The sequence below is a fragment of the Tamandua tetradactyla genome, chromosome X (genome assembly GCF_023851605.1).
Source record: "Tamandua tetradactyla isolate mTamTet1 chromosome X, mTamTet1.pri, whole genome shotgun sequence".
Classification (NCBI taxonomy): Eukaryota; Metazoa; Chordata; class Mammalia; order Pilosa; family Myrmecophagidae; genus Tamandua; species Tamandua tetradactyla.
This window is the reverse complement of record NC_135353.1, coordinates 170489686-170515123: the sequence shown is the minus strand read 5'-3', so window position 1 is coordinate 170515123 and position 25438 is coordinate 170489686. Positions and strand designations below refer to the sequence as shown.

At 38.7% G+C, this 25438-nt stretch overlaps 1 long non-coding RNA gene across 1 annotated transcript; it reads left to right on the top strand.

Moving 5' to 3' along the window:
* Positions 1-26: 26 nt before the first annotated feature.
* On the top strand, positions 27-23676 carry LOC143672202 (uncharacterized). Its single transcript, XR_013169673.1, has 3 exons — positions 27-254; positions 15315-17626; positions 20358-23676. It is a non-coding gene; the product is annotated as an uncharacterized LOC143672202 (long non-coding RNA).
* Positions 23677-25438: the final 1762 nt, after the last annotated feature.

Sequence of the window (25438 nt, the reverse complement as noted above, 5' to 3'; positions counted from 1 at the left end):
GAGAAAGCAACACAGAATCTGAAAACACGGCTTAAGCTAGGAGCTAGTTCAAACATACAGCTTGATCTCAAAGTATATCTCCAAGTTTCTGACCCTGTGGAAGCCATAAAAAATGGACATCTTAATTTGTTTTTTTGTGATTCACATATATGTCCTTACTAGACTCTCATACACTCTATCTAAGACGTATGAGGGACAGAACAGTTGTCAGGACCAGAGATGAGAAGATAAGCCACTGGTTGATGCAATGAAAGGTACATGTTTCATTAACCTTAATTTTATTCATAGTCAAAAACCCACCTAACTAAGGGATTGAAAGGAATGATAGTATTCCAAGTGGTAGAAGGGAAAGGAAGATAAATTATAGACAGGAATCCAATTTTCATTACCAGGAAGGCAATATGTTAGGTCAAACTCTAGCCAGCTAGCTAGTTGTTCTAGTTTCCTATGTGCCAGAATGCAATATATCAGAAACAGAACAGCTCTTAAAAAGGGGAATTTGATAAGTTGCTAGTTTACAGTTCTAAGGCCAAGAAAATGTCCCAATTAAAACAAGTCTATAGAAATGTCCAACCTAAGCATCCAGGGAAAGATACCTTGATTCAAGAAGGCCGATGAAGTACAGGGTTTCTCTCTTAAGAGAGAAGGGCACATGGCAAACACATTCAAAGTTTGACTCTCATCTGCAAAGGCACATAGTGAACACAGTCAGGGTTCCTCTCTCATCTGGAAGGGCACATGGTAAACACGGCGTCATCTGCTACCTTCCTCTCCTGGCTTCTTATTTCATGAAGCTCCCCAGGAGACGATTTCCTTCTTCATCTCCAAAGGTCACTGGCTCATGGATTCTCTCCTTCATGGTGCTGCAGCATTCTCTGCTCTCTCTGAATCTCTTTCTTTCTCCAAAATATTTCCTCTTTTATAGGACTCCAGAAATTTATCAAGACCCACCCAAATGGGTGGAGACATGTTGTCACCTAATCCAGTTTAACAACCACTCTTGATTAAATCCCATCTCCAGGGAGATGATCTGATTACAGTTTCAAACATACAGTATTAGATAGGGATTATTCTGCCTTTAGGAAATGGGATCCTGATTAAAACATGGCTTTTCTAGAGGACATACATCCTTTCAAACCAGCACACGAGTTAACTTGCTTTTAGTAAAGCATATTATGCAAGTCAAACTGAGATGTTGAGGTAAACAGTAGAAAGCCAAAATAGTTTTAGAAACAACCACATTTACATAGCAAGAACAATGGTGGAGGTGGTTCTATTTAAGTAAATTGTTCACTATTTTTAGTGGCGAGTATGTGCTCCTTTCACCTTTATCAGAAATTAAACTGCCTTAACATTTCATGAGTCTTATCAAAGAGACATAGTAAGCAGAGGAGAGGGAAAAGAAAGATGCCAAAAAAGAAGAGATAGAGAAGAGACAGACAGAATCAATGAGAGACCTCAAATGAGGAGTCAAATGGATTAGCATATAGCTTTTTAAACAGCATCTTAAATTTATAAAAATGCAGAGACCATATGTGGGAAAAGATAATATGTGAAAATTACACTGCTAGTCTGATAACAAAGACAATCTATGGCTCAAGGAAACAGGTTCTCTAAAGCTAGAGTTTGTTATGTGGGAATAATTACATCATACATCAAATGTTCTAAAACACTTCATAGAATAATATAATAATGATGAGTATAAATATGAATCATTTGCTATAGTTATGAAATGAAAATGACCCACGTATATTTACATACAATATATCAGAATAGAGTCGTAAATGGTTGGGTTTAAAATTCAAAAATGTGTGGTGTTTATTCATCAAGTTAATGATATGACTAAACACCATTTTATGTGTTTTCTCATTCATGAAACAAAATCATGGTTTAAATGCAAATACATTTATCTTATTTCCTGTAAATAAACTGCAATACCCTGTTACAAACAGCTACCCAAGCATGTGAAGTTGTCATTCCTTACTCAAAATTTGAGATTTAAAAATGAGATATTATTTATGCAATAGCTACAGGCTCACAGGCCATTTTACCAGAAGTTATTCTATACATTACACATATTTGTATGGATACATTTAAGAGTAAATACATTTAGAAATTTAGCTCTGAAATGTGGTTACATGGTATGTTTTTGTTCTTGCATTTTGAATCCTCTACAATACTGTGCTCCAAATTCTTTATACAAAATGTGTCATGCTGGATACGACAATGGAAGTTATTTAATATATAAGGAAAACTTATATGTTATAAGTTTTATACACTATGTTATAACCCATATACACTGGGTTGTCATCTATATATGCAACCTATTTCTGAAAAAAAAAACTCATTGAGTAAAAATACACATTATTAACATTTACAGGGAACATAAACACTTGTAGGTTTTTCAATTTGATTAATTTCATATTAGCAAGCAAGCAGGGAGATGATTACATGTGAAATTAGAAGATAAGGCATATATATTCAGCATACCAAGATGATTTTACTTTGATTAGACTAATTTCAGGTATAGAAGTTCAGCTTAATCACAGAAAGTATGCATCTTTAGTAGTCTTCCACAAAAGTCTAAATTTGTCCCCAGGATGCACACAGAATGGAGACGGTTTCATTACATCAATTACATACGCTAATTCTGATTCTGGTTCTGATCAGGACAAATGAGCTAATTTATGTTGCACATATTTGATTTTCTTACACGTTTGATTTTCTCTTAGTGTCATACCACAAAATTGCTACTTATTGCAGTCCCCCTTTTGACTAATTATGGAACTTTGGATATGTGCTACAAGCACAAGTAAGCAGCTATTAACTCCTGAGGGCCAGATGGGGAGCCAAGATTCTTCTTGAATCTCCTGCTTTGCAGAGAGTTTGGTGAATGACTGTTTTGTCCATCACCTGCGGCTTGGGTAGCTTTCCAATCTACTGAGATCTAGAGGAAAGGAAATAGGATTCCCATGCAAAACACCCTGGCAAAGGGGAAACCCATAGGAGTCCCCCAAGGAGGAAAGCTTCTGGAACTACCAGTGTGAGTGTGGAAAATACTTTACTGTGAATGCGTAAAGCACCGTCTCAGGAGGAGCACATGCTTTTGCTGAACAATCACTTTCAGGATGGTGACAGATGGTGATGTGAGAGCTTTCGCCATTTCAGCTCTCTTGGGTTCTGACATATTGTGATGGGGATTGAATCATGTCACTCGTAAAAGACATGGTCAAGTCCTAACACTTGGTGTTGTGGGTTTGAATCTATTTGTAAACAGGTTCTCTGATGATGGTATGAGTTAAGGCATGGACTCGTTTGTGAATAGCATTTACAAAGACCTATTTTGATGAAATCAAACTGAATGAGGGCGGGTCTGTATCTGTATGAGAAGATCCCTTATGAGTCAGAGGAAATTCAGGTGTAGTCAGACAGTAGAAGTCAAAGTCCGTGGAAAGTAAAGGAGCAGACACAAGGAGAGAGACATCACCACGGGACAACAGAATGCCAGAATGCTACAAATTCTGGGAGAAAGCAAGCCTCTGGACACCAGGAGGTTGAACTTCTATCCTCCAGAGTTGTGAGACAATAAACCCTCGTTCTTATAGCCACCCCACTGTGAAGTGTTTGATATAGCTGCCTAACAATCTATGACAATACAGCATGTCTAGTTTTGTACAGCTATGCCATTTCTTGGCCAGCAACCCAAATGAGATAGCAGCATCAACATTTGCTGAGCTGGTGTGACATGTACAAGAAAAGCCTCAATGCAATAGTTCCCAGAAAGCGTGCCATGGAACAAAATGGTCTCAAGGACAACTACTCTTGGGGAGAAACAACCAAAGAGACACAAAGCATTTGGGGTAAGAAATCTAGACATTTGAGAGTAAACAAACACATTGAGTAGTCACTCTAACCAGAGTTTCCCGCACTCAACTAATTAAAGTAAACTGACTCTTTTTTTCTAGCAACACTTATTAACAACTGAAAACATTCTGAGAAATGTTGCTTTAATATGTTTACTGTACTCAACTTGGAGTTTAAGTCCATCAGGTTCAAATGATATTAAGTTAGTTGAAATTTCATTCCTCCCAATGCAATTTAAACAACATATGTTTGGTGCATTTCTATCAAATGCCATTAAACTTGAAATTATTTTACAACTTGCAAGCAAGGAGAGAGTGACGCATGCCCAGAAATTGGCGTAAAGTGTGTATATAGATGCATACTCACTTCAAAATCTAGAGAACATTGGTATGATAAAATGCATACCTTCATATTTAGATTATGATGTAAATTAAGTTTTGTTCTACACATGTGAAAATATATTTATGCATATAAAATATTACATTTATGCATATATTACACACGGGGAATAACTGTTAAGAGATTCATAAACTCTATTTTCTCTGTATATTCCAGTTCTGAAACAGGCTTTCACGACAAAGGTTAATATGTGAAAATACTGACTGGATGCTTTCCTCTTCTAGAAAATGAAAGCAGGAAATTCAAAAGGATATTACAATTAGTGGTTCATCAAAAGAACTATAATAACAATAGGGGAAGACCTTTTGATTAAGAACTAAATTAGAGCAGCCTTGTGTTGGCTCGGTTCCCTGAGAAATAGATTCCAAGGATGAGATGGGCGTGGAGCAGGTTGTGTAAGGAAGCCATTCCTGAGCAACCCACGTAGGGGGCTGAGGAGAGCAGACCTGGACAGAGGAAGAGGAGAAAAGGCAAAGAATGTGTAACAGAGTCTTGAGCCAACCCCACAAGGCATTCTGGAGCTGGACGAGCACTTGGGAGGTGCCAGGAAGCCAGGCTTGTTATCCACATCCACATCTAGAATTGTCTTGTCAACACAAGTTCTGAGTCCTTGGGCTTTCGTCACTCAAGGGCAATTCCAGTAAATGCTGTCAGTTGTCCACCTTCCCAATAGCCAGGGGAACAGGTACCTCAGACTGGAAAGGGAATCTCTGCAGTCTGCATAGCCTCCAACACCAGCCCCAATTTAAATCTGATTCACCCCACAACTATAAGTGTGCTGATGTGGCTTATCATCAATCTTGAAATTTCCTTGCAAAGCAGCTGAAGTCAATGTCTCCCATTGACTGTTATTCTGAGCTTTATTTTTACTGCTTTAATTTTGAGAAAAAGTGTTCTACTACCATGATTGTCTCTAGATAACTTCATTGGCATTCTAAATACTCACTTATTTAACGTAAAGATGACTGATTCACTTATAAATTGTTGAGCACACTGTGCCTCTTTCTACTTGGAATTTTTATTTCAAAGTCAAGTTCTATGTTTTTATATATATATATGTACATGTGTGAGAGTGTATATATGCACACACATATATAAGATGGCTTCTGCCAGACATTCATACAATATTTTTTTTGCATACCTAACTCCAACATAGATCTCTCCCAAAGAGATTTTAATGTGATACATGTATATTTGCATATTCTCTCACTGACTTTGATATATAAGTAACTTATACCCACATTTTATAGCTATTTGAATTTTTTCCCTGATCTTCCCACATGTTGTATCAGAATTTGTGGAAGACCTATCAGATAGAGCACAAGGGAATGATAAAATTTAATATTGCCCATATCAATACAAAATATGATGATCAAATGAGACAATGTGTGTGAAAGAATGGGGAAAAATATTAATATACAGACCTTAAGGCTATTTATGCATTAATTGCACTGTGAGCCATCTGAGAAGTGATAGTCCATCAGCTAATACTCAGCCCTGTGATACACCTTATGGGAAGAGATGAGCAGTATGGGAAAGATGAATACAATTCCTTGTCCTTTCTTATCCAAGCGACTCAGTCATATACCAGCTCCCAAAGATTGTCCCTTCTTCAAGGTCATAATCAGAGACCACAAATGTCTTTCTCCCTAGCCTCCCACTCTTTGCAATACACACACACATGAAAAAACATTGCCTGCAAAATTAGCAGTTGTTAGGGTGTCAAGAAAAATAAATTTCATTAGGACGCATCAATCTCTGGGTTTCGGATTTCTACGAATCCCTTTTAACAAATGGATCCACAGAGGCTAAATTATTTTCAAGATATCAATGATACTATGATCTTTCAGTACTTAGAATGCCATACAGTGGGAGGAAAGGATAATAAGACTTATTATAGCCCAGTTGTGCTCAAGTCATAGTCATAATTACATATGGGGCTTGGCATTATATGTATGACTCTCCAACGAAGCTGAAAATACACGTATGAGATACCGTCAGTGTTCTAACGGAAGGAAAGTCAGAATTAATGAAATAGCGTCAGTCTATTAGTTGTCATATGCTGACCTGGAGAGATTATTTATAGGTCTAATAAAATAAAGAAAATACACATGAAAACGTTCAAAAACACTTCTTTAAACGGAAACTCTTATGCAATGATGACTAGGAAATGTACCCCTGTTCAAGTGGCTTACTGCAGAAAATGGAAGAAAGTTTTGAATTAGCAATAAGGGTGGAGAAAATATGGACTTGGTGGAAAGAGATAGAGAAAGAAAAGGAAGGTGGGAAGGAAGGAAGACAGGAAGATGAAGAGAGAGGAGGAAGAAGGAAGACATAAGGAGAAGAGGAGAAGAGAAGGAGTAGAGGTAGAGGAGAAGAAGGAGGAGGAAGGAGAGGAGAGGAAGATGGAAGGGAGAAAGGAAGAGAGGAGAGGAAGAAGGATGGAAGGAAGGAAGGAGGGAAGAAGGGAGGGAGGAAAGAAGAGAGGAGAGTAAGAAGGGTAGGAGGGAGAGAAGATACAGAGCAGGGTGGAAGGGAAGTATAAGTTCTTACAACTTGTTCCTGAAATCACCAACCAAGCACATCCCACCCCTGTGATGTGAGCCCTACTGTCAGCCTCTTCCAATTCTGGTCTCCATATTCTGAGTGTCAAAGTTCTCTCAAGCCATCCAAAGGGACCGTCTCAGGTTCTTATCTTCCAATGTGACCTACTTTGCCTCAAGAATAAGGGCCACCATATTACTTTTCTCATCTGCCAATAAAGATGATGGTTTGGCATGGTGGAAAGAGACATGCCATGGCTTCATCTACCTGGGGTTCATGTAGGAGGCAGTTATAAAGCTATACTGGATGCTCATTTTCCCTCCAAAACTATATAATAATTTCAATGTTGCAAGCCATGTTCTAAGCACCTTCTAAGTGATTAATTAAATAATTTTATCCTCCCTGTAACAATCAGTATGTAGTAAAATAATCCTCACTACAGTCAAAGAGATTGGGAACACAATGTCAGATAATTTGCCAAAGTCAGGCCAACAGGCAGATATACAGACAACATTATCAACTTGAATATTAATAGCAATAAATTCTTGTGAAAAAATGAATACATAATGTCTATATTGGCTGAAAGAGTTTATGTGTCTGAGCTACCAGAAATACTATTGATTCAACTTTTTATCAGCCAATTTCTACTGATGTGGTGAAACAGGAAAGGTAATCTCATTTAACATGAGATCTGCAGAAAATATGTTGGCATTCTCCTGCCATTTCAAAACGCTTCCACTTTCTAATTAGAATGAAATTCTTTGAAAATTAGAAGGAATCATGATTACATTGTCTTGCTGAAGTGTTAAAAAAAAAATAGCAGTAAAATGTGACTCGATTCTTTCTGAGAGGGTAAGTTACTAATTTATTAGAAAAGATGGTGGTCTCAAAATTACTTTTATTTGATATAGACTTACCACTAGCTACTCACACATTCACAAGCCTTAGAAACTTGGTCATCCAAACACCCTGATGCAGATATTTTTCTGACCGCTGCAATTTGAAAGAGACTCTGACGTAGCTTGAAACATGTTACACGTAAAAGCTTATGTTTACAAGAGCTACTTGACATTTCAAAATGATTACAAATTACACTGAACAAGCTCACCACAATTTCGTTTCAGCAAGCTGCCTGTGAGTGTTTACATTGTGTCAGGAATAATTTTTAAGAGATGGTTGAGTGGTTAAGCATGTTCGGTCCATGTGGGTCGCTGGCTCATTTTTATCTCATTTTTCATTGGCAAGAAATAACAGCCATAAGAAATGTATGCCGGCCCAAAATGGGACCAATATTAATCACCCTTCCTTAAAATCAACAATTTTTAGCCTGTTAATAAAGAATGTAATCAGATTATGGTAACCAGTGGCATTGCAATTAGTCTCAAACACTGCACTTTTAGACCATAGAATGAACTCAAGCCAGAGACATTTTTAATATGCATTGCCACATATTCTCATGGCCTCTTCAGTTTTCAGTGTTGATGTAGATGTCAACACGGTTAAGTAGAATATTTGCATACCATCAAAAATCAAGTACATAAATCTGTGAACCCGGTAAGCCTGTTCACTCATTTTCCCATATGGCTTTGTTGATCATTAATCAAAATTTGTGGATTTACCCAATGGATATAGTTAGCTGTATATATTTTCCATGCCTAGTACTAAGTTAAAATGAGCATAGTGCAGACATCTGGGAAGAATAAACAAAAATATCAGAAGACATGCAGTTTTCTACTTTACCCAAAGAATTTTGTATTCCCGAATTGAAGCTTTAAAAGTACTGGATTGCTGTGAACATGACCTTATTCCTTTAAAACTTTTTTTTTGCCTCTATTAACTATTCTTGTTACACCAAACTAAAATGAGATTGCCATCATTTTTAGCAAGAGTGCCATCTCATTTTTAGCTTCGACAGTTTTTCCCCCGTTCTCTTCTGATGTTCTTTTGTTCCACACTACTCAGATGACAAAATTGGAATGGAATAAGGAGAATGAAAAGGAAATAAGGAGAAAAGGAGAATGGGAGAAAGAGAACTGAAATGAATAACAGTTAAGTGGAGGGAGTTGAAATGGAAAAAAGCTTTATTTTTTAATTCTCTTTGCCATGAATGGTACAGCAGACGTACATTTCAGAACTGTGTACCAAAATGCTGCTAAAATAAGAAATAGCACATATTTTATTCTCCTATGATATACTCCTCTTTGTTTATTTATTCTTCAAGATAGTCATTCCACCATGGCTTGGCATATACACCAGAGAACATGTTGACACATACATGCTGGGATTTGAAGCTCCCTTGCAAAACCTGGCCCACCACCATGTCTGAGGCATACATCAGGCACTTCTTTGAGTTGACAATTTGTAATCTCCAGCTTCAATGTGAGTATATTCTACATAAAAAAATTTTCAATACAAGAAACAAAAGATTGGGGAAGAGAATTCTGTAAGTTTATGCTTTTAGATCCCTAACATTTCTATTTCCTTTCCAGAGATACTCCACAACAACAAGAGAGACAAAGAGATGAGGATGGCAGATGATGGTAGATGATGGGGGAAATAAAAGGGGGGAGGAGAAAAGGGGAAAGGAGGAGAGTAGACGGTACACCAACCAAAGGGAACCTTGGGTGGATATCTAAGTTAATGGGATTTCCACTGGAGAGAAGAATGAGGACAGTGCTTAAATCGTTGGTAGTCCCAAGGAATCAATCAATGGTGGGTCTTTGGAGGCTTGGGAAGAAACCTTATTTGTTCAGGAGATTTCGGGTGAAAAATGATAAGATTGAGGTTGATAGCAGGGACTTACCTGGCTGTTGAGATGTGATTAAGGGGTCCTACCCTGGGGTTAGAGGGCACAGGCTTCACTCTTCTCCTCCATGTCCATTTGAGGACCTGCATTACCATTACTCACACATACCTTTCTGTGCCTCACCATTACTCACACATACATTTCAGTTAATGGTGAGGATACCTACTTAAGGGTTTATGTTGAGATTCGATAAAGCATGTATCAAAGTTCTCAGCAAATGTTAGATACCTTGATTTTAAGCCATCATCTTCCTCATGAACCTCAGGAAGACCCACTAGACATGAGAGGACAGCTGTCTGATGCTTCTTAGCAGGTGATCATGGCAGATGCCTTGAGTTCCTGAACTCACTGGCCTTGGGTTCGTTCACTCTGATAGGCTGAATGAATCACAGCCCTTGCAGGTAAAAATGTCAGCACCCTCCCCGTTTGCATTTCCATATATCAGGAGATACCTAACAAAGTGAGGCAAACCTTCCAACTTGCCCAAACATGTATCTGGTGGAATCACCAAACTCAAGGAAAAGAAGAAGAAAATGTTCAAATGTCCTGACCCAGTAAGTATCTTACTTCCAAAGGAAAATCAGCATGAAGAGAACAGGGCAAATCATGCACAATAAAACTTACAAGACAGCAAACAAATATCCAAAGACTACTTTTGGATGAGCAATGTATTCTAAACTAGGATACCATCAACAATAGAGAGCACAAACAAATAAATCAAAAACTCATGCAAAATATTCAAACAACTGGGGGCTCAGCATCCTATTTCAGACACTTTCTATTTATATATGTACACAACATTGCATAATAAATAGGACCTTTTTAATAAGACATTCTGCATCTTATTTGGAAGAGCAAGTGTCTTTCCATACTTCCTGGAAACACTTTAATATTTCCTTTCTATTCACGTTCCAAAAATCTGCTGGGATTTTTCAGCCTGTTATATCTCTCAGCTTAAATATTTACATGCAATCTATCGAAAAGACATGATACGCCTTGTGTGCAGGTCCCATTTATCTAGTTGCTTTCATTGAACAGATAGTTAAAGGACAGATTAGATAGATGCCTAGAACAGACAGTTCGATAAGAGATATTATAAATAGGTAGGTGGGTTGGTGGGGGTTATGGATGGGAGAGAGGTTGAGAAAGAGACACAAAGAACTAAAAGTGTATCCCTCCTATAAGAGATTTATCTTTCTTGATAATTTTATTCTAAGGTGTTATACAGTTGTACTCCTCATTATGGTAGCCGTTGCTGTTGTGAGTTGGGTTGCTGTTTTTACTTGTAATTGTCAGTTGTTGGAATACATCTCAGTATAAATCACTTGTAGGGGCTTGCTGCTCAGAGCATATGTTTCACCCCTTTTTCCAACTACCTGCCTTTATGGTGACACCCCCTAGAGAGTATTATTACACTGATGATTTAATATCTAATTATTGGCATTATCTGAGGTTTTAAAGCTGTTCTTGTTATTAGATTTAATCTCCTTCCTGGGTCTTGGACTTTCCTGCCATTTCTTAGCTGGTCATCAAAGCAGGTGAAATGTAGAAGGAAACAATCTCTGCGCTGGATGAGCTGGAACCTTCCATGGCAGCCCTGCTGCTGCACATTTCCTCTCTCTATGGCTCTGAAACCCTGGCAACTTTTCTTGTCAAGGAGATAGCAAACCAGCTCATGCTGGACGTGTCATTTCATGAGACCTAGAACCAGATATCTGTGGAGGATGGTGTCCTAAAATGATTCCTTGCAGAGTCATAGGATGCTGATGTTTGGGCTCCATCGTTCCAAGCTAAAATTTGTTAGATGATCCCCAACGAGGCACTCTGTATATTAGGAGGAGTGTCTCACCTCCCAATCTCCTGATTTTCAACCCCACACCTAGATTTGGCTCTTTGGTGTTCCATGCGACCTAGCTGCATGCTGGGACAAGCAGCCTTACAGAATGTACCAGGAATTGGAAATGCAACATTTCAAATTTGGGACCAGGTACCCTCTTTTCTGACTATCATCCTAGAGCAAAATGTGTTCATATGTAAAGAGAAAAAGAGCACATGGAAGGCTATATCGCAATGATATTTATCATTTAAAAATCAGAAATGAAATAAATGTTGAGTGACAGGGAAACTGCCATATAAACTAAATGCCTTAATATCATGAAACACTACATACAAGTTGAGCCGAAAAGTTTATGTATGCTGACGTGGAAAACCCTCCACACCTAATGTGAAGTGAAGAAAGCAGAATCATCTATTTTCTATGTAAGAGTAAATCCTATATATTCCCTGGATGCCCGTTTCCCCCCATGATTGATTTCCTTTCCCACAAGAAAATCATTCAGCAGTGCATGGGTGATTTTTTTCTGCTTTAAAAATGAAGCCAAATATTAAATTTATGCTTGTAAGCCTATGGGTAATTCTAGGATATCTCTATCTAAATGTTGGCAGAGTTTAAAAAAAAATAAAGCTATCAGAACAGTTTGTAAAGGTTCTCAATATACCCTTTATGTATAATTTGTGATATTCAAAAAGAGGAACCAGGTTCATAGCGCATTTGTACGATTATAGGACTGACAAAGTTATTTTCCAAATGACAGTCTAAATATGCCTTATTACTGCCAAATGAGATACTGAATCGAACATCTCTTTAAGGCTACTCCTTCATTTAAGGTACTTAAAAGGAAAGCCATAGAAGAAACAAGGGCACTAAAGTATCTTTCAGTTGTTTATTTTTCATGGGGTTCACACCCTCATTAAATATTATACATATATTTATGCCAACATATTAACATGTATAAAACCCAATAAAATAAGTTTCCTATAAACTCCCTGTTTGTAACTTCTCCCCAGTGACAAACATTTTAAGAAGAGTCACTTATGAATTATTCCAGTAACATTAATTAATCTCTGTATACCGATATCTGCATCTATTTATATCAAAGACCATTTGTGTAACTAATACAGGAAAACAGTACATGGCTGTGTTTTAAAATTTTTAGCTAAAATATTTCTATAGATATATTTCCAATAGCAATGAAATCATAAATAATTTATAAGTTATATAAGATAGGTGTTTACTCAAAATGAACATGGGCATTTATTAACAGCAATGATACAATCATCCATTTTATCTGATTTTGCACATATGCATATAGATAATCATTATTAAAAGGGGTATTACCATGTTGGATGGAGTTGATAAATATAAAGTGTTTAAAATAATATGTAAACATCTGTCATATGGTAAATACTATGAAACAGTTATTATTATAATTGTGTATATTTCTTTTCTTCTCTTAAACAACGATAGCAAAGCATCCTCCGAAAATGTACATATAAAGGGTTATTAACCTAAGAAATTTATTTGGCTCATGATAATTTACCATTTTCTATGGAAGAGAAGTCTCATCTCCCAGAATGTGTCAATAAACAACGAACAGAGGCTTGTGTCTAGCCAAAACCACAATTTTAGATACACCATTCACTTTGTTTAAAAGGAAAGTCAAGTATTACCTATGTCTCCCCAGAAGGAAAGTAAGCAATAATTGTCGGTGTTCAGACATAGAAAGTATTGTTTTTTGAGAAACTAGAAAGGAGATCTGAGACATCTTGGGCAAGATTATTATTCTGTTGCCTTTGAACTATAAAACTTTTTAAACTATAACTTGTTTTCACTATGCTGAAAAAAAGGGAGGGAACAGTGAATCAAAAGTTGATTATACTCTTTAAAATATAAAAATATTTTAAAGCAAATATTTCTTTCATGTCCTGTAAGACTTTAGAATGATTTGCTCCTCAAAGATGTTATGTAAACTACCTGCTAAATCCTTTGAGTTTGGTATTTGAGTTTGAACGTGCACATTCCTCAATCATTTTCGGTTTCCATTTTTTAGTTATTTTGATTCCTTTCCTACGCAATTATTTGAAGTAACTGATGTTTTCCTAAGAATTTATACAATTCATTCACGTTTTCCATTTATCAGAATTGAGTTTTGCTAACTCATGAAATATTTCCCAAGAGAATTCAGTACTATATAGAAAAAATTTAACATGATGACCATGCTTAATTCTAGGGATTCAAGGTTGGTTCAATATTTAAAAATCAATGTATTCCACCCTATTTACACATTTACTAAGAAAAAAAAATTAGAGGAATCTGTCATTTGATGTAGAAATTCATATGAGAAAATTCAATACCCATTCCTGCCATCACTCTTAGAAAGGTGGGAATAGAGAATTTAATTAGTTAAAAAGCAGCTAAAACCAACTTAAGCATGACATTTTGTTTGGTCATGAAAGATCACATGTTTTCCCCCTAAAAGCAATAAGAAAGCAAGAATGTCTACTCTCACAATTCATTCAATACAGTGCTTACAGACCAGAAAGGAAATATTAAAATATCTATATGTGCGAATGATACTGATTACACAGAAAATCCCAAGGAACTCCTTCCCCTCCCCCATAAAATACAAACATGCAACATCATCTACAATAAGAGAGTTTAGAAAGCTCCCAGGATACAAGATAAACACAGAAAAAAGAAACTGTGGTTCTGTGTACTAACAAGGAACACATGCTTATCAATTTGAAATGTATACACAGTTTAAATTCACTAAAAATGATATATTAGCTATAAATATTTTTAAAATGTATAAAACATGTATACTGGACACTAAAATATACGCATGATGAAAACAACAAAAATATATGTATGTTCATGGATCTGGAGATGCAATGTATTACTAATGTTAATTCTCTCCAAATTAATTAGTAGGTTTTAGGTGATTTCTATAAAATTCCCAGGGAATTTTTTTATAAGACAAAATTATTCAAAAATTAAGGTAGGCATACAAAGGAACTAGGATACTTAAAACATTCTTGAAAGAGAAAAGTAAGAGGGAGGAATAAATCTACCCTGTTTCGAGACTTAGTGTGTAGATGAAATAGCTAAATGTGCATTGTCCTGGTGAAAAGACACACACAGATCAATGTAATGCAACAAAGAGTCCAGAAATTGACCGAACTGACTTTGACTGAAGTTGCAAAAGCAACATAATGGAGGAAATCCAATTTGAACAAACGTTACTTAAGCAATTGGACATCCATAGGCGAAAAAAAAAAAAAAGAAACTTGACCTACACATTATACCAAAATTAACTCAAAAGATGTCAAGCACTTAAATTTAAAACATAAAACTATAAAACGTCAAGACATAAGAAAATCTCTGGGAGCTAGAGCTATGCAAAACTGATCTTCACACCCAAAGCACAATCTATTAAATATGACAAATATATATATAGGGTTTCATCTAAGTCATAGTTTTTTTTTTCTTCTGCAAAGGACCCTATTAAGAGGAAGAAAAGACAAGCTACATATGACAAGAAAATATTTGCATGCCACACTCCAACAAAGGTCTTACGTCTAGAATATATAAAATATTCTCAAAACCCAGCAGGGAAAAATACCCAATTCCATTAGAAAATAGGTCAAAGACAAGAAGGTATATTTCATTGAGGCAGTATACAGATGACAAGTCATACTTGAAAAGGTGTCACCAGGGTTCACCATTAGGAAAATGCAAATGAAAACCACAATGTGTGAGCACTGGACCTTACAGAGCAACTACAAAAAAACAAAAAAGTGAGAACACCAAATGCTAGTTAGGATGCAGACGAACCAAATCACTCATGTGTTTCTCCTGCAGGTGGAAAATAATATGAATGCTCTGGAAAAAAGTTGGGCAGTTTTGTATGAAATTACGAGACAACTCAGCACCAAGACACTGGACACTTGTCCCAGAGGCAAAAACAATGTATCCTTAATGCAAAACTCTGCACAGAAAACACACCACTGCAGAAAGATTCACAGCAGCTTTACTAATAATAGTTAAAATTTGGAACCAACATCAGATGCCTTTCAGTGGGTAGATGGCTGGACCAGCTCAGCTACACCCATGGAATACTATTCAGCAGTAAAGAAGAACAAAGTATGGATAGAAGCAAAAAAACTGAAAGAATTTCCAAGGGAACTAGGCTGAGCATAAAAAGCCAATCCCAAATGGTTACATACTATATTATTGCACATACACAACATCCTTGGAATGGCAAAACTGTAGAAATGGAGAAGAAATCAGCGGTTGCCTGAAACTCATCTTGGTGGAAAGTGTGTCACGCAAGGGAAGTGGGTTTGGGTATAAAAGATCAGCTGGGGGGATCCTGATGGTTCTGGGAATCTTCTGTATTTGACAATCAGTGTCAATATCCTAGACGTGATATTGCATTACAGTTTGGCAAGAGGCTGTCATCAGAGAAACTGGGCAAAAGATGCATGGGCAGTCTATTCTTTCTTACAACTACATGTGACTCTATAATTATCTCATTTATTAAGTGTTTTTAAAAATTATAAACATATTGCATGAAGTACAAAATTGCAGCAACTATTGAAGAGACAGATTTGCATTTCCAATGGATCCTTAAAACATAGAGATCCTAATGAATTTATAAAGTGACAAATGATGCAATAGGAAATAGGGAAAAATTCACGGGTTGCTCAGGTACAAAGTAAGATTGAAAATATGCACACTGGCCTGCATCACGTGACAGGTGAAAATTAAGATGACAATGAAAACCATTTTTACCTAAGAGATTGTTGACCATCCAGTCGTTAATGGAAACAATTTTGGGGGACAGTAAAGGGTACATAGTCACTTCTTACATTGCAAAGGGAAAACGTGCACGACCTCTATGAGGGTAATTTGGCAACTTGTATCAACACTTCTGAAATGAATCCACATTTGCACACAACTTACTTCTATTTCTAATAGATTATTCTAGAATTTAAACCATCTATGAGTGACGTTGCACACTTCAAGGGGTGAAGATTGGTGTCCCTGGGTCATAGGTAAGAGAAGACTAACAAAGAGAGCACCTCAAAAGGAAGACACAGAGACTAAAGCAAAAAATGTTTTTTTGGTACAAAATTTGTATTTTGACTAGTGCATTTCCTAATATAACTTATGCAGACAGCTTAATTGAACACCATAAGTACATGAAACCTTGAGTTGCACATGAGATTTTGATGGTTTGTCCAGAGTGATGACCCAATAAATCACAGAGTGATTTGAACAATGAATAAAAAAGTATTTGCTAAGTCCCCTTCAGGGAATGATGAGAACGGGAAAAATTCAACTTCCCCAGGTTGAATTCTTGATATCCTTACAAGCAGTATGTACAATCAAAGCTATAGGCTGAGCCCCCAGTCTTGGGGTTTGTTCATATGAAACTTAACCCCACAAAGGACAGACTAAGCCTACGTAAAATTAGGCCTAATAGTCACCCCCAAGAGAACCTCTTTTGTTGCTCAGATGTGGCCTCTCTCTCCAGCCAACACAACAAGCAAACTCACCACCCTCCCCCTGTCTACGTGGGACATGACTCCCAGGGGAGTGGACCTTCCTGGCAATGTGGGACAGAAATCCTCGAATGAGCTGGGACTCAGCATCAAGTGATTGAGAAAACCTTCTCGACCAAAAGGGGGAAGAGTGAAATGAAACTGTCCATGGCTGAGAGATTCCAAAAACGGAGTCAAGAGGTTATCCTGGAGGTTATTCTTACGCATTAAGTAGATATCACATTGTTAGTCAAGACGTAATGGAGAGGCTGGAGGGAACTGCCTGAAAATGTGGAGCTGTGTTCCAGTAGCCATGTTTCTTGAGGATGATTGAATAATGATACAGCTGTCACAATGTGACTGTGTGATTGTGAAAACCTTGTGTCTGATGCTCCTTTTATCTACCTTGTCAACAGACGAGTAGAACATTTGGAATAAAAATAAATAATAGGGGGAACAAATGTTAAAATAAATTTAGAGTGAAATGCTGGTGATTGGTGGGGGGAGGGGGAGGGGGTATAGTATGTATAAATTTTTTTCTGTTTTCTTTTTATTTCTTTTTCTGAATAGATGCAAATGTCCCAAGAAATGATCATGATGATGAATACACAACTATGTGATGATACTGTGAGTTACTGATTATATATGTAGAACGGAAGGATCAAAAGTTACAAACGTTTGTGTTTGTTTGGTGTTTTTTGGTATTTAAAAAAAAATTAAAAAAAAAAAAAAAAGAGGACACAGGCCTCTGGGAAGAGGGCGGAGTGGAATGGACGGAGCTCACCCCTGCTCCCTGGAGTAAGAGAGGACATGGGTCGAGAATGACCAGCACTGCCATCCAGGGTGTGAACCCCTACAGGACTTCTAGGGACTTTGGGGAGGCAAGAGGCGGGAGGGGTCAGGATGGGGAGAGCAGGTGTGTGCAGTGACCGTGATTCCCACGCGGGCGGGCTGTGCTGAGAGGGGAGGTGTGACCAAGGGAAGGGACCGTTCCTGCACTGCAGCCTGCCCAGCAGCCTACCCCACCATGCAAACCATCTAATTCCAGCCCCTCCCGTGGACAGAGGGAGCCTGGGGAGAAGGAGTAAGTGCAGGTGACTACAGTCAGGGAGGGGGGGCCTAGGGAGGAGCCTCAGGAGCACCACCTGCTGGGGAGAAGGGGGAAGTGCAGGTGACTACAGTCAGGGAGGGGGTCCTAGGGAGGAGCCTCGGGAGCATCGCCTGCTGGGGAGAAGGAGTAAGTGCAGGTGACTACAGTCAGGGAGGGGGAGCCTAGGGAGGAGTCTTGGGAGCATCATCTGCTGGGGAGAAGGAGTAAGTGCAGGTGACTACAGTCAGGGAGGGGGGGCCTAGGGAGGAGCCTCGGGAGCACCGTCTGCTGGGGAGAAGGAGTAAGTGCAGGTGACTACAGTCAGGGAGGGGGGGCCTAGGGAGGAGTCTTGGGAGCACCACCTTCTGGGGAGAAGAGGTAAGTGCAGGCAACTGCTGCAGCCAGGGAGAGGGAGCCTAGGGAGGAGCCTCAGGGGCACTGCCTGCTGGGGAGAAGGAGTAAGTGCAGGTGACTACAGTCAGGGAGGGGGGGCCTAGGGAGGAGCCTCAGGAGCACCACCTTCTGGGGAGAAGGAGTAAGTTCAGGTGACTACAGTCAGGGAGGGGGGCCTCGGGAGGAGCCTCAGGAGCACCACCTTCTTGGGAGAAGAGGTAAGTGCAGGCAACTGCTGCAGTCAGGGAGAGGGAGCCTAGGGAGGAGCCTCAGGGGCACCACCTACTGGGGAAAAGGAGTAAGTGCAGGTGACTACAGTCAGGGAGGAGGGCCTAGGGAGGAGCCTCTGGAGCACCACCTTCTGGGGAGAAGGAGTAAGTTCAGGTGACTACAGTCAGGGAGGGGGTGCCTAGGGAGGAGCCTCAGGAGCACCACCTTCTGGGGAGAAGAGGTAAGTGCAGGTGACTACAGTCAGGGAGGGGGGGCCTAGGGAGGAGCCTCGGGAGCATCGCCTGCTGGGGAGAAGGGGTAAGTGCAGGCAACTACAGTCAGGGAAGGGGAGCCTAGGGAGGAGGAGTGTAGGGAGGAACCTCAGAGGCACCACCTGCTGGGGAAAAGGAGTAAGTGCAGGCAACTGCTGCAGTCAGGGAGAGGGAGCCTAGGGAGGAGCCTCAGGGGCACCACCTTCTGGGGAGAAGGAGTAAGTGCAGGTGACTACAGTCAGGGAGGGGGGCCTAGGGAGGAGCCTCAGGAGCACCACCTTCTGGGGAGAAGAGGTAAGTGCAGGTGACTACAGTCAGGGAGGGGGGGCCTAGGGAGGAGCCTCGGGAGCATCGCCTGCTGGGGAGAAGGGGTAAGTGCAGGCAACTACAGTCAGGGAGGGGGAGCCTAGGGAGGAGGAGTGTAGGGAGGAACCTCAGAGGCACCACCTGCTGGGGAAAAGGAGTAAGTGTAGGTTGGCTACACCCACTACCTGCTGGGGAGAAGGGGTAAGTGCAGGCAGCTGCTGCAGTCAGGGAGAGGGTGCCTAGGGAGGAGCCTCAGGGGCATCACCTGCTGGGGAGAAGGAGTAAGTGTAGGTTGGCTACACCCACTATCTGCTGGGGAGAAGGGGTAAGTGTAGGCAGCTGCTGCAGTCAGGGAGGGGGGGCCTAGGGAGGAGCCTCCGGACCACCACCTGCTGGGGAGAAGGGGTAAGTGCAGGCAGCTGCTGCAGTCAGGGAAGGGGGGCCTAGGGAGGAGCCTCGGGGGTACTACCTCCTGGGCAGAAGGGGTTAGTGCAGGTTGGCTAAACCCACCACCTGCTGGGGAGAAGGGGTAAGTGCAAGCAGCTGCTCTACTTAGGGAGGTAGGAGTCTAAGGAGGAGCCTTGGGGGCACGGCCTGCTGGTGAGAAGGAAGAAATGCAGGCTGGTTGCTGCAGTCAGGGAGGGGGGAAGCCTAGGGAGGCGTCTCGGGGGCACCACCTGCTGGGGAGAAGGGGTAAGTGCAGGCTGGCTAATCCCTTATCTGCCTGGGATTTTACATTTTTTCCTAATATTCTTTTTCCCATTTTAAAAATATGTTTTTCAGCATATTTTTATTGGTAGTATATTGTTTATTATTTTTTATTTTACATAGATTTTATATTTTCATATTTCATGGTTTTTAGTTTCTATTTCTTATTTTCTGTATTATTTTCCATTCTATCTCCTTTCACTTATTTTTATTATTTATTTTTCTTAAATTTTCTCCCCCTTTGTTGGGCACCAGTCTGAATTCACTTTGAGTATATCTTGGTCTGCCTCCTTCTGATGCTAGGGCCTACTACTGTTAGGTATGTTTCATTGTTCCTGTTTTTTCATATTTTATTATTTTTTTTCTTTTTTTTTTCTAGTTGATCCCTAGTCTCCCATATGAGGGGCAGCTGTCTACCACTGAAGATACCATGCTTCCTGGTCAAAAGCTTGCTACAGACCCTCAACTTGAATTGTATCCCCTACTGGAGATCCAGACCTAGGTTTGTGGGAAATAACTGACAAGCCAAGTGCAAAAGACAACATTCAATGCAAAACTAAGCAAATACAAAGCTTTAGAGGAGTGAAGGGAACCAACCTGCAGCATAACCATATAAGATAATCATTGCCCCAAACACAACAGAAAATCACAAAGCACGTGAAGATCCAAGCAGAAGTGTCCCAGCCACATGACCAAATCAAAATGCCAGAGGGGACATAGAATATGGAACAACTTCACAAAGATATTTATAAAGAAATAAAGTAGCAGGAAGATCCTGGAAGAGCATAAACAAGTATTCAAAAGACTAAACAGAAAAGTGGCAGGTCTGACAGATATGAAAGATACAGTAGACCAAATTAGAAACATACTAGAGACACATTATACAGAGTCAAAGAATCAGAAGGAAAATAAGTGAGCTAGAAGACAGAACAATTGAACTAGAGCACACAAAAGAATAAATGGCAAGATAGATGGACAATGTACAGCTGCATCTTAGGGAAATGGTGAACAACATGATGCATGCAAATATAAGAATTATTGGTGTACTAGAAGAAGAGAAGAGTAAAGGACTGGGAGAGTTCATTGAAGATATAATCAGGGAAAACTTCCCAACCCTTAAAAAGACATAAATACCCAAAAAAGGCATATTCCAAGACACAAACTAATCAAGCTGTCAAATGTTGAAGAGAAATAAAGTCCTAAAAGCAGCATGAGAAAAGCAATCTACTACATAGGAAGGAAAACACATAACACCGAGTTTGAGCTATTCAACAGGCACCATGGAGATGAAAAGACAGTGGTATGTATATTTAAGACCCTGAATGAGAAAGGCTTTCAGTCAAGAATTCTCTATCCTGCCAAGTTGTCCTTCAAATTTGAGGGAGAGATTAAAATCTTTGAAGACAAAGGTTGACAGAACTAATCAACAAGAGATCTGCCTATAAGAAATCCTAAAGGGATTCCTGTGAGCTGAAAAAAGACAGGAGTGGGATGTCTGGAGGAGGGCATAATGGAAGAGTACCAGTAACATTGATTTAAAGGATAAAATAAGAGAGAAGGAAAAGAAAATATACAATTGACAAAAACTGAAGGATAACATGGTAGAGTCAAGAACTATGTTCACAGTAATTACTTTGAATGTTAGTGGACTAAACTCATCAATTAGAAGATACAGACTTGCAGAATGAATTTGAAAACAATCTATCTATATGCTGTTCATGAAAGAAACATCTTCGACTCAAGGACACAATTAGATTGAAAATGCAAGGATGGCAGAAGACCTTCCATGCAAGCTGTAACCCAAAGAAAGCAGGAGTTGCTATACTAATATCAGACAAAATAGACTTTAAATGTAAAGACATCATAAGGGACAAAGAGGGACACTATACATTAACAAAAGGGACAACTCACCAAGAGGAAATAACAATCGTAAATGTTTATGCTCCCAGTCAAGGAGTTCCAAAGTACATGAGGCAAACACTGGCAAAACTGAAGGGAGCTAGAGATGTTTCAACTGTAATAGTGGGAGACTTCAATACACCACTCTCCACTACAACAAGACAGAAGGTCAGCAAGGAAATAGAGAACTTAAACAATGGGATAAATTAATTAGTCATTTATAGATCATTACACTCCAAAACACTAGATTACACATTCTTCTCTAGTGCATATGAAACATTCTCCAGTATAAATCATACACTGAGTCACAAAATGAGTCTTTATAGATTTAATAAGATGGAAATTACCCAAAGAACTTTCTCTGACCACAATGGATTGAAGATGGAAATTAATAATCCCCAAAGAATGACAGCTTTAACAAGTAGATAGAGATTAAACAACACACTCTTAAATAATCAGTGGGTCAAGGAATAAATTGCTAGAGAAATTGGTAAATATCTGAAGACAAATAATAATGGGAATATAACATAAAAACTATGTGGCAATGGCAGTGCTGAGATGGAAATTTATTGCACTAAATGGCTTTATCAAAAAATAAGAATGAGCAAAACTTAAGGATTTAATAGCTCACCTGGATAATTTAGAGAAAGAACAGCAAACTAACCCAAAAGCAAATGAAAGAAGACAAAAAAACGAAGACTAGAGCAAAAATAAACAAACTGGACAACAATAAATAATAGAAAGACTCAACAAAACCAAAATTTGGTTCTTTGAGAAAATCACTACAAATAAAAGAGCCCTAGATAGACTAACAAAGGAAAAAAGGGAGAGGTTGCAAATAAGTAAAATAAAAAATGAAAGGGGGTTCATTACCTCAGATCACGTAGAATTTTTAAAAATCCTAAGATATTATAAACAATTATATGCCAACAAATTAGACAACTTACATGAAGCAGACACATTCCTAGAAACATGAATTACCTATAATAAAAGATCTCCACAAACCAATCACAAGTAAAAAGATACAATCAGTCTTCCAAAATCTTCCCACAAAGAAAAGCCCAGGGCCAGATGGCTTCATGGGGAAATTTTATCAGACATTCCGAAAAGAACTAACACCAATCCTGCTCAAACTCTTCTGAAAGATTGAAGAAAAAGGAATGCTACCTAACTCATTCTATGACACTCACTTCACTCTAATACCAAAACCAGATATAGATGTGATATGAAAGGAAAACTGCAGGCCAATCTCCCTAATGAACATAGGTGCAAAAATTCTTAAAATACTAGCAAATCAAATCCAAGGAAACATTAAAATCATTAAACATCACGACCAAGTAGGGTTTACACCAGGAATGGAAGGATGATTCAACACAAGAAAATCAATGAATGTTATATAGCACATTAATAAATCAAAAGGGAAAAATCCCATGATCATCTTGATTGATGCTGAAAAAACATTTAACAAAATTCAACATACTTTTTTGATTAAAAAAACACTTCAAAAGATAGGAATTAAAGGTGACTTCCTCTACATAACAATTTCAAGTCAGCACGATATGAAACAGTAAAGAGAGAAGTCTTAGATTTTTCTATTAGAATACCATGTGGATGGGTGGTCATTTTATTCACTGAGAAAGAGCAGGTAAGAGAAGGGAGGTATTTATCATCACCTATTTAAGCACCCACCTGTTGCTGAACATTTGAACTGTTTCTAATTTCTTCCTATCAACCTCCTGGTATAAATTATGATTTTTTAAAATTTGGAGTGGTTTTTTATATAAATTTTTATCAATGTTTGTGATTATCCCTTATATTGGAAAAATGTATTAACTTCAATGATACTCCATGTCTTTAATTCTACTTTATTTATTATACTAATCAACTCCACAATTTCTTCATTATATCTGATCTGTTTGAGTTGTCATGTGTAACATGTATTTCAAGGTAGGAAAAAAAAGGTAACTTCTTCAATATGATAAAGGGTATATATGAAAAACTGATAGCCAGCATCATACTCAATGGAGAGAGACTGAAAGCTTTCCCCCTAAGATTAGGAATGAGACAAAGATGCCCTCTATCAGTGCTATTATTCAACATTGTATTAAAAGTGCTACCTGGTGTGATTAGACAGGAGAAAGAAAAAAAGGCATCCAAATATGAAAGAAAGAAGTAAGACTTTTGCAGATGACATGATACTATGCTTAGAAAACTCTGAGAAATCTATGGCAAAGTTACTTACGCTAATAAACAAATTCAACAAAGTGGCAGGATACAAGATTAATGTACAAAAATCAGTAATGCTTCTATACATAAGTAATGACCTATCTAAGGGGTCAATTAAGAGAAAAAAATCCATTTCAAATAGTGACCAAAAGAGGCAGGTATCTAGGAATAAGCCTAACTAGAAAAATGCAAGGACTTGTACACAGAAAATTACAAACAAAAATGCTAAAGGAAATTTAAAATGACCTGAATAGCAGGAAAGACATTCCAAGCTCATGGATAGGAAAGCTGAATGCCATTAAGATGTCAGTTCCATCCAACTGATGTAAAGATTCAATGCTATACCAATCAAAATCCCAACAACCTACTTTGAAAGCTTAGAAAAGCTGGTTATCAAATTTATTTGGAAAGGAAAGAGACCCCAAATAGGTAAAGCTATCTTAAAAAGAAACACAAATTAGGAGGACTATTAGTTCCTGATTTAAACTTAGTATAAAGTGGCAGTGATCAAAACAGCATGGTACTGGCACATCCCTTTAATTCTTAGAAGCATTTCATTCTTGGAAAATACTGTCTTCACTGCACAGATGAGAACGCCATGTCTTGTAGAAATTGGGCAAGTTGTCCACACCATAGAACGATTGACAATTGCTGCTGAGTCTTCTTTCAGCTCCCTGCTCTCCACCTGAACTATTTTGCCTCACTCAACTGCACCATGCAGGTAAACATGACACTGCTTGGCCTATTCACCAGGACAATGTAGAAAGGTGAGCAGCTACCTAAACACACAGTACACAATCAAACTTCCAACAGTTCCTCAAAAGAAACCAAGTTCTCCTCAGAGCTGAGATATGTAGGACATGTCTCTTGCTAAACCTTAAATAAAAAGGAGAGTTAACTCAGAGCAAGGGACCTGGAGAAGTAGAGCTTATCTTTCCACTCCCCATGGGATGCTTTCCACATCCCCTGCCACTGCATTCCTGGTTTTGCTTCAGAGAAGTTAAGACACCATCACTGGAAAACAATGCAAGGGCAAGGAGACCTTGTGGCTAGTAAAACTCATCATTAATAAATGCATATCCTGATGCTATTTTTCCGATGTGAACACCTGGCCAGATACTGTCCCAGTTATTCAGTCCAACACTCATCTGGGTGTTGCTGTGAGGGAAGCTTGCAGATGTGATGAAAGTCCATCATCAGTTGGCTTTCAGTAATCTGATCTTCTGAGGGGGTCCTGGATTAATCTGACCCTTGGATAATCTGAAGGGTCCTGATTAAATCAGATGGAAGATCTGCATAGGATGGGTGAGGGTAGAGGGTAGAGGTAAAGAGAGA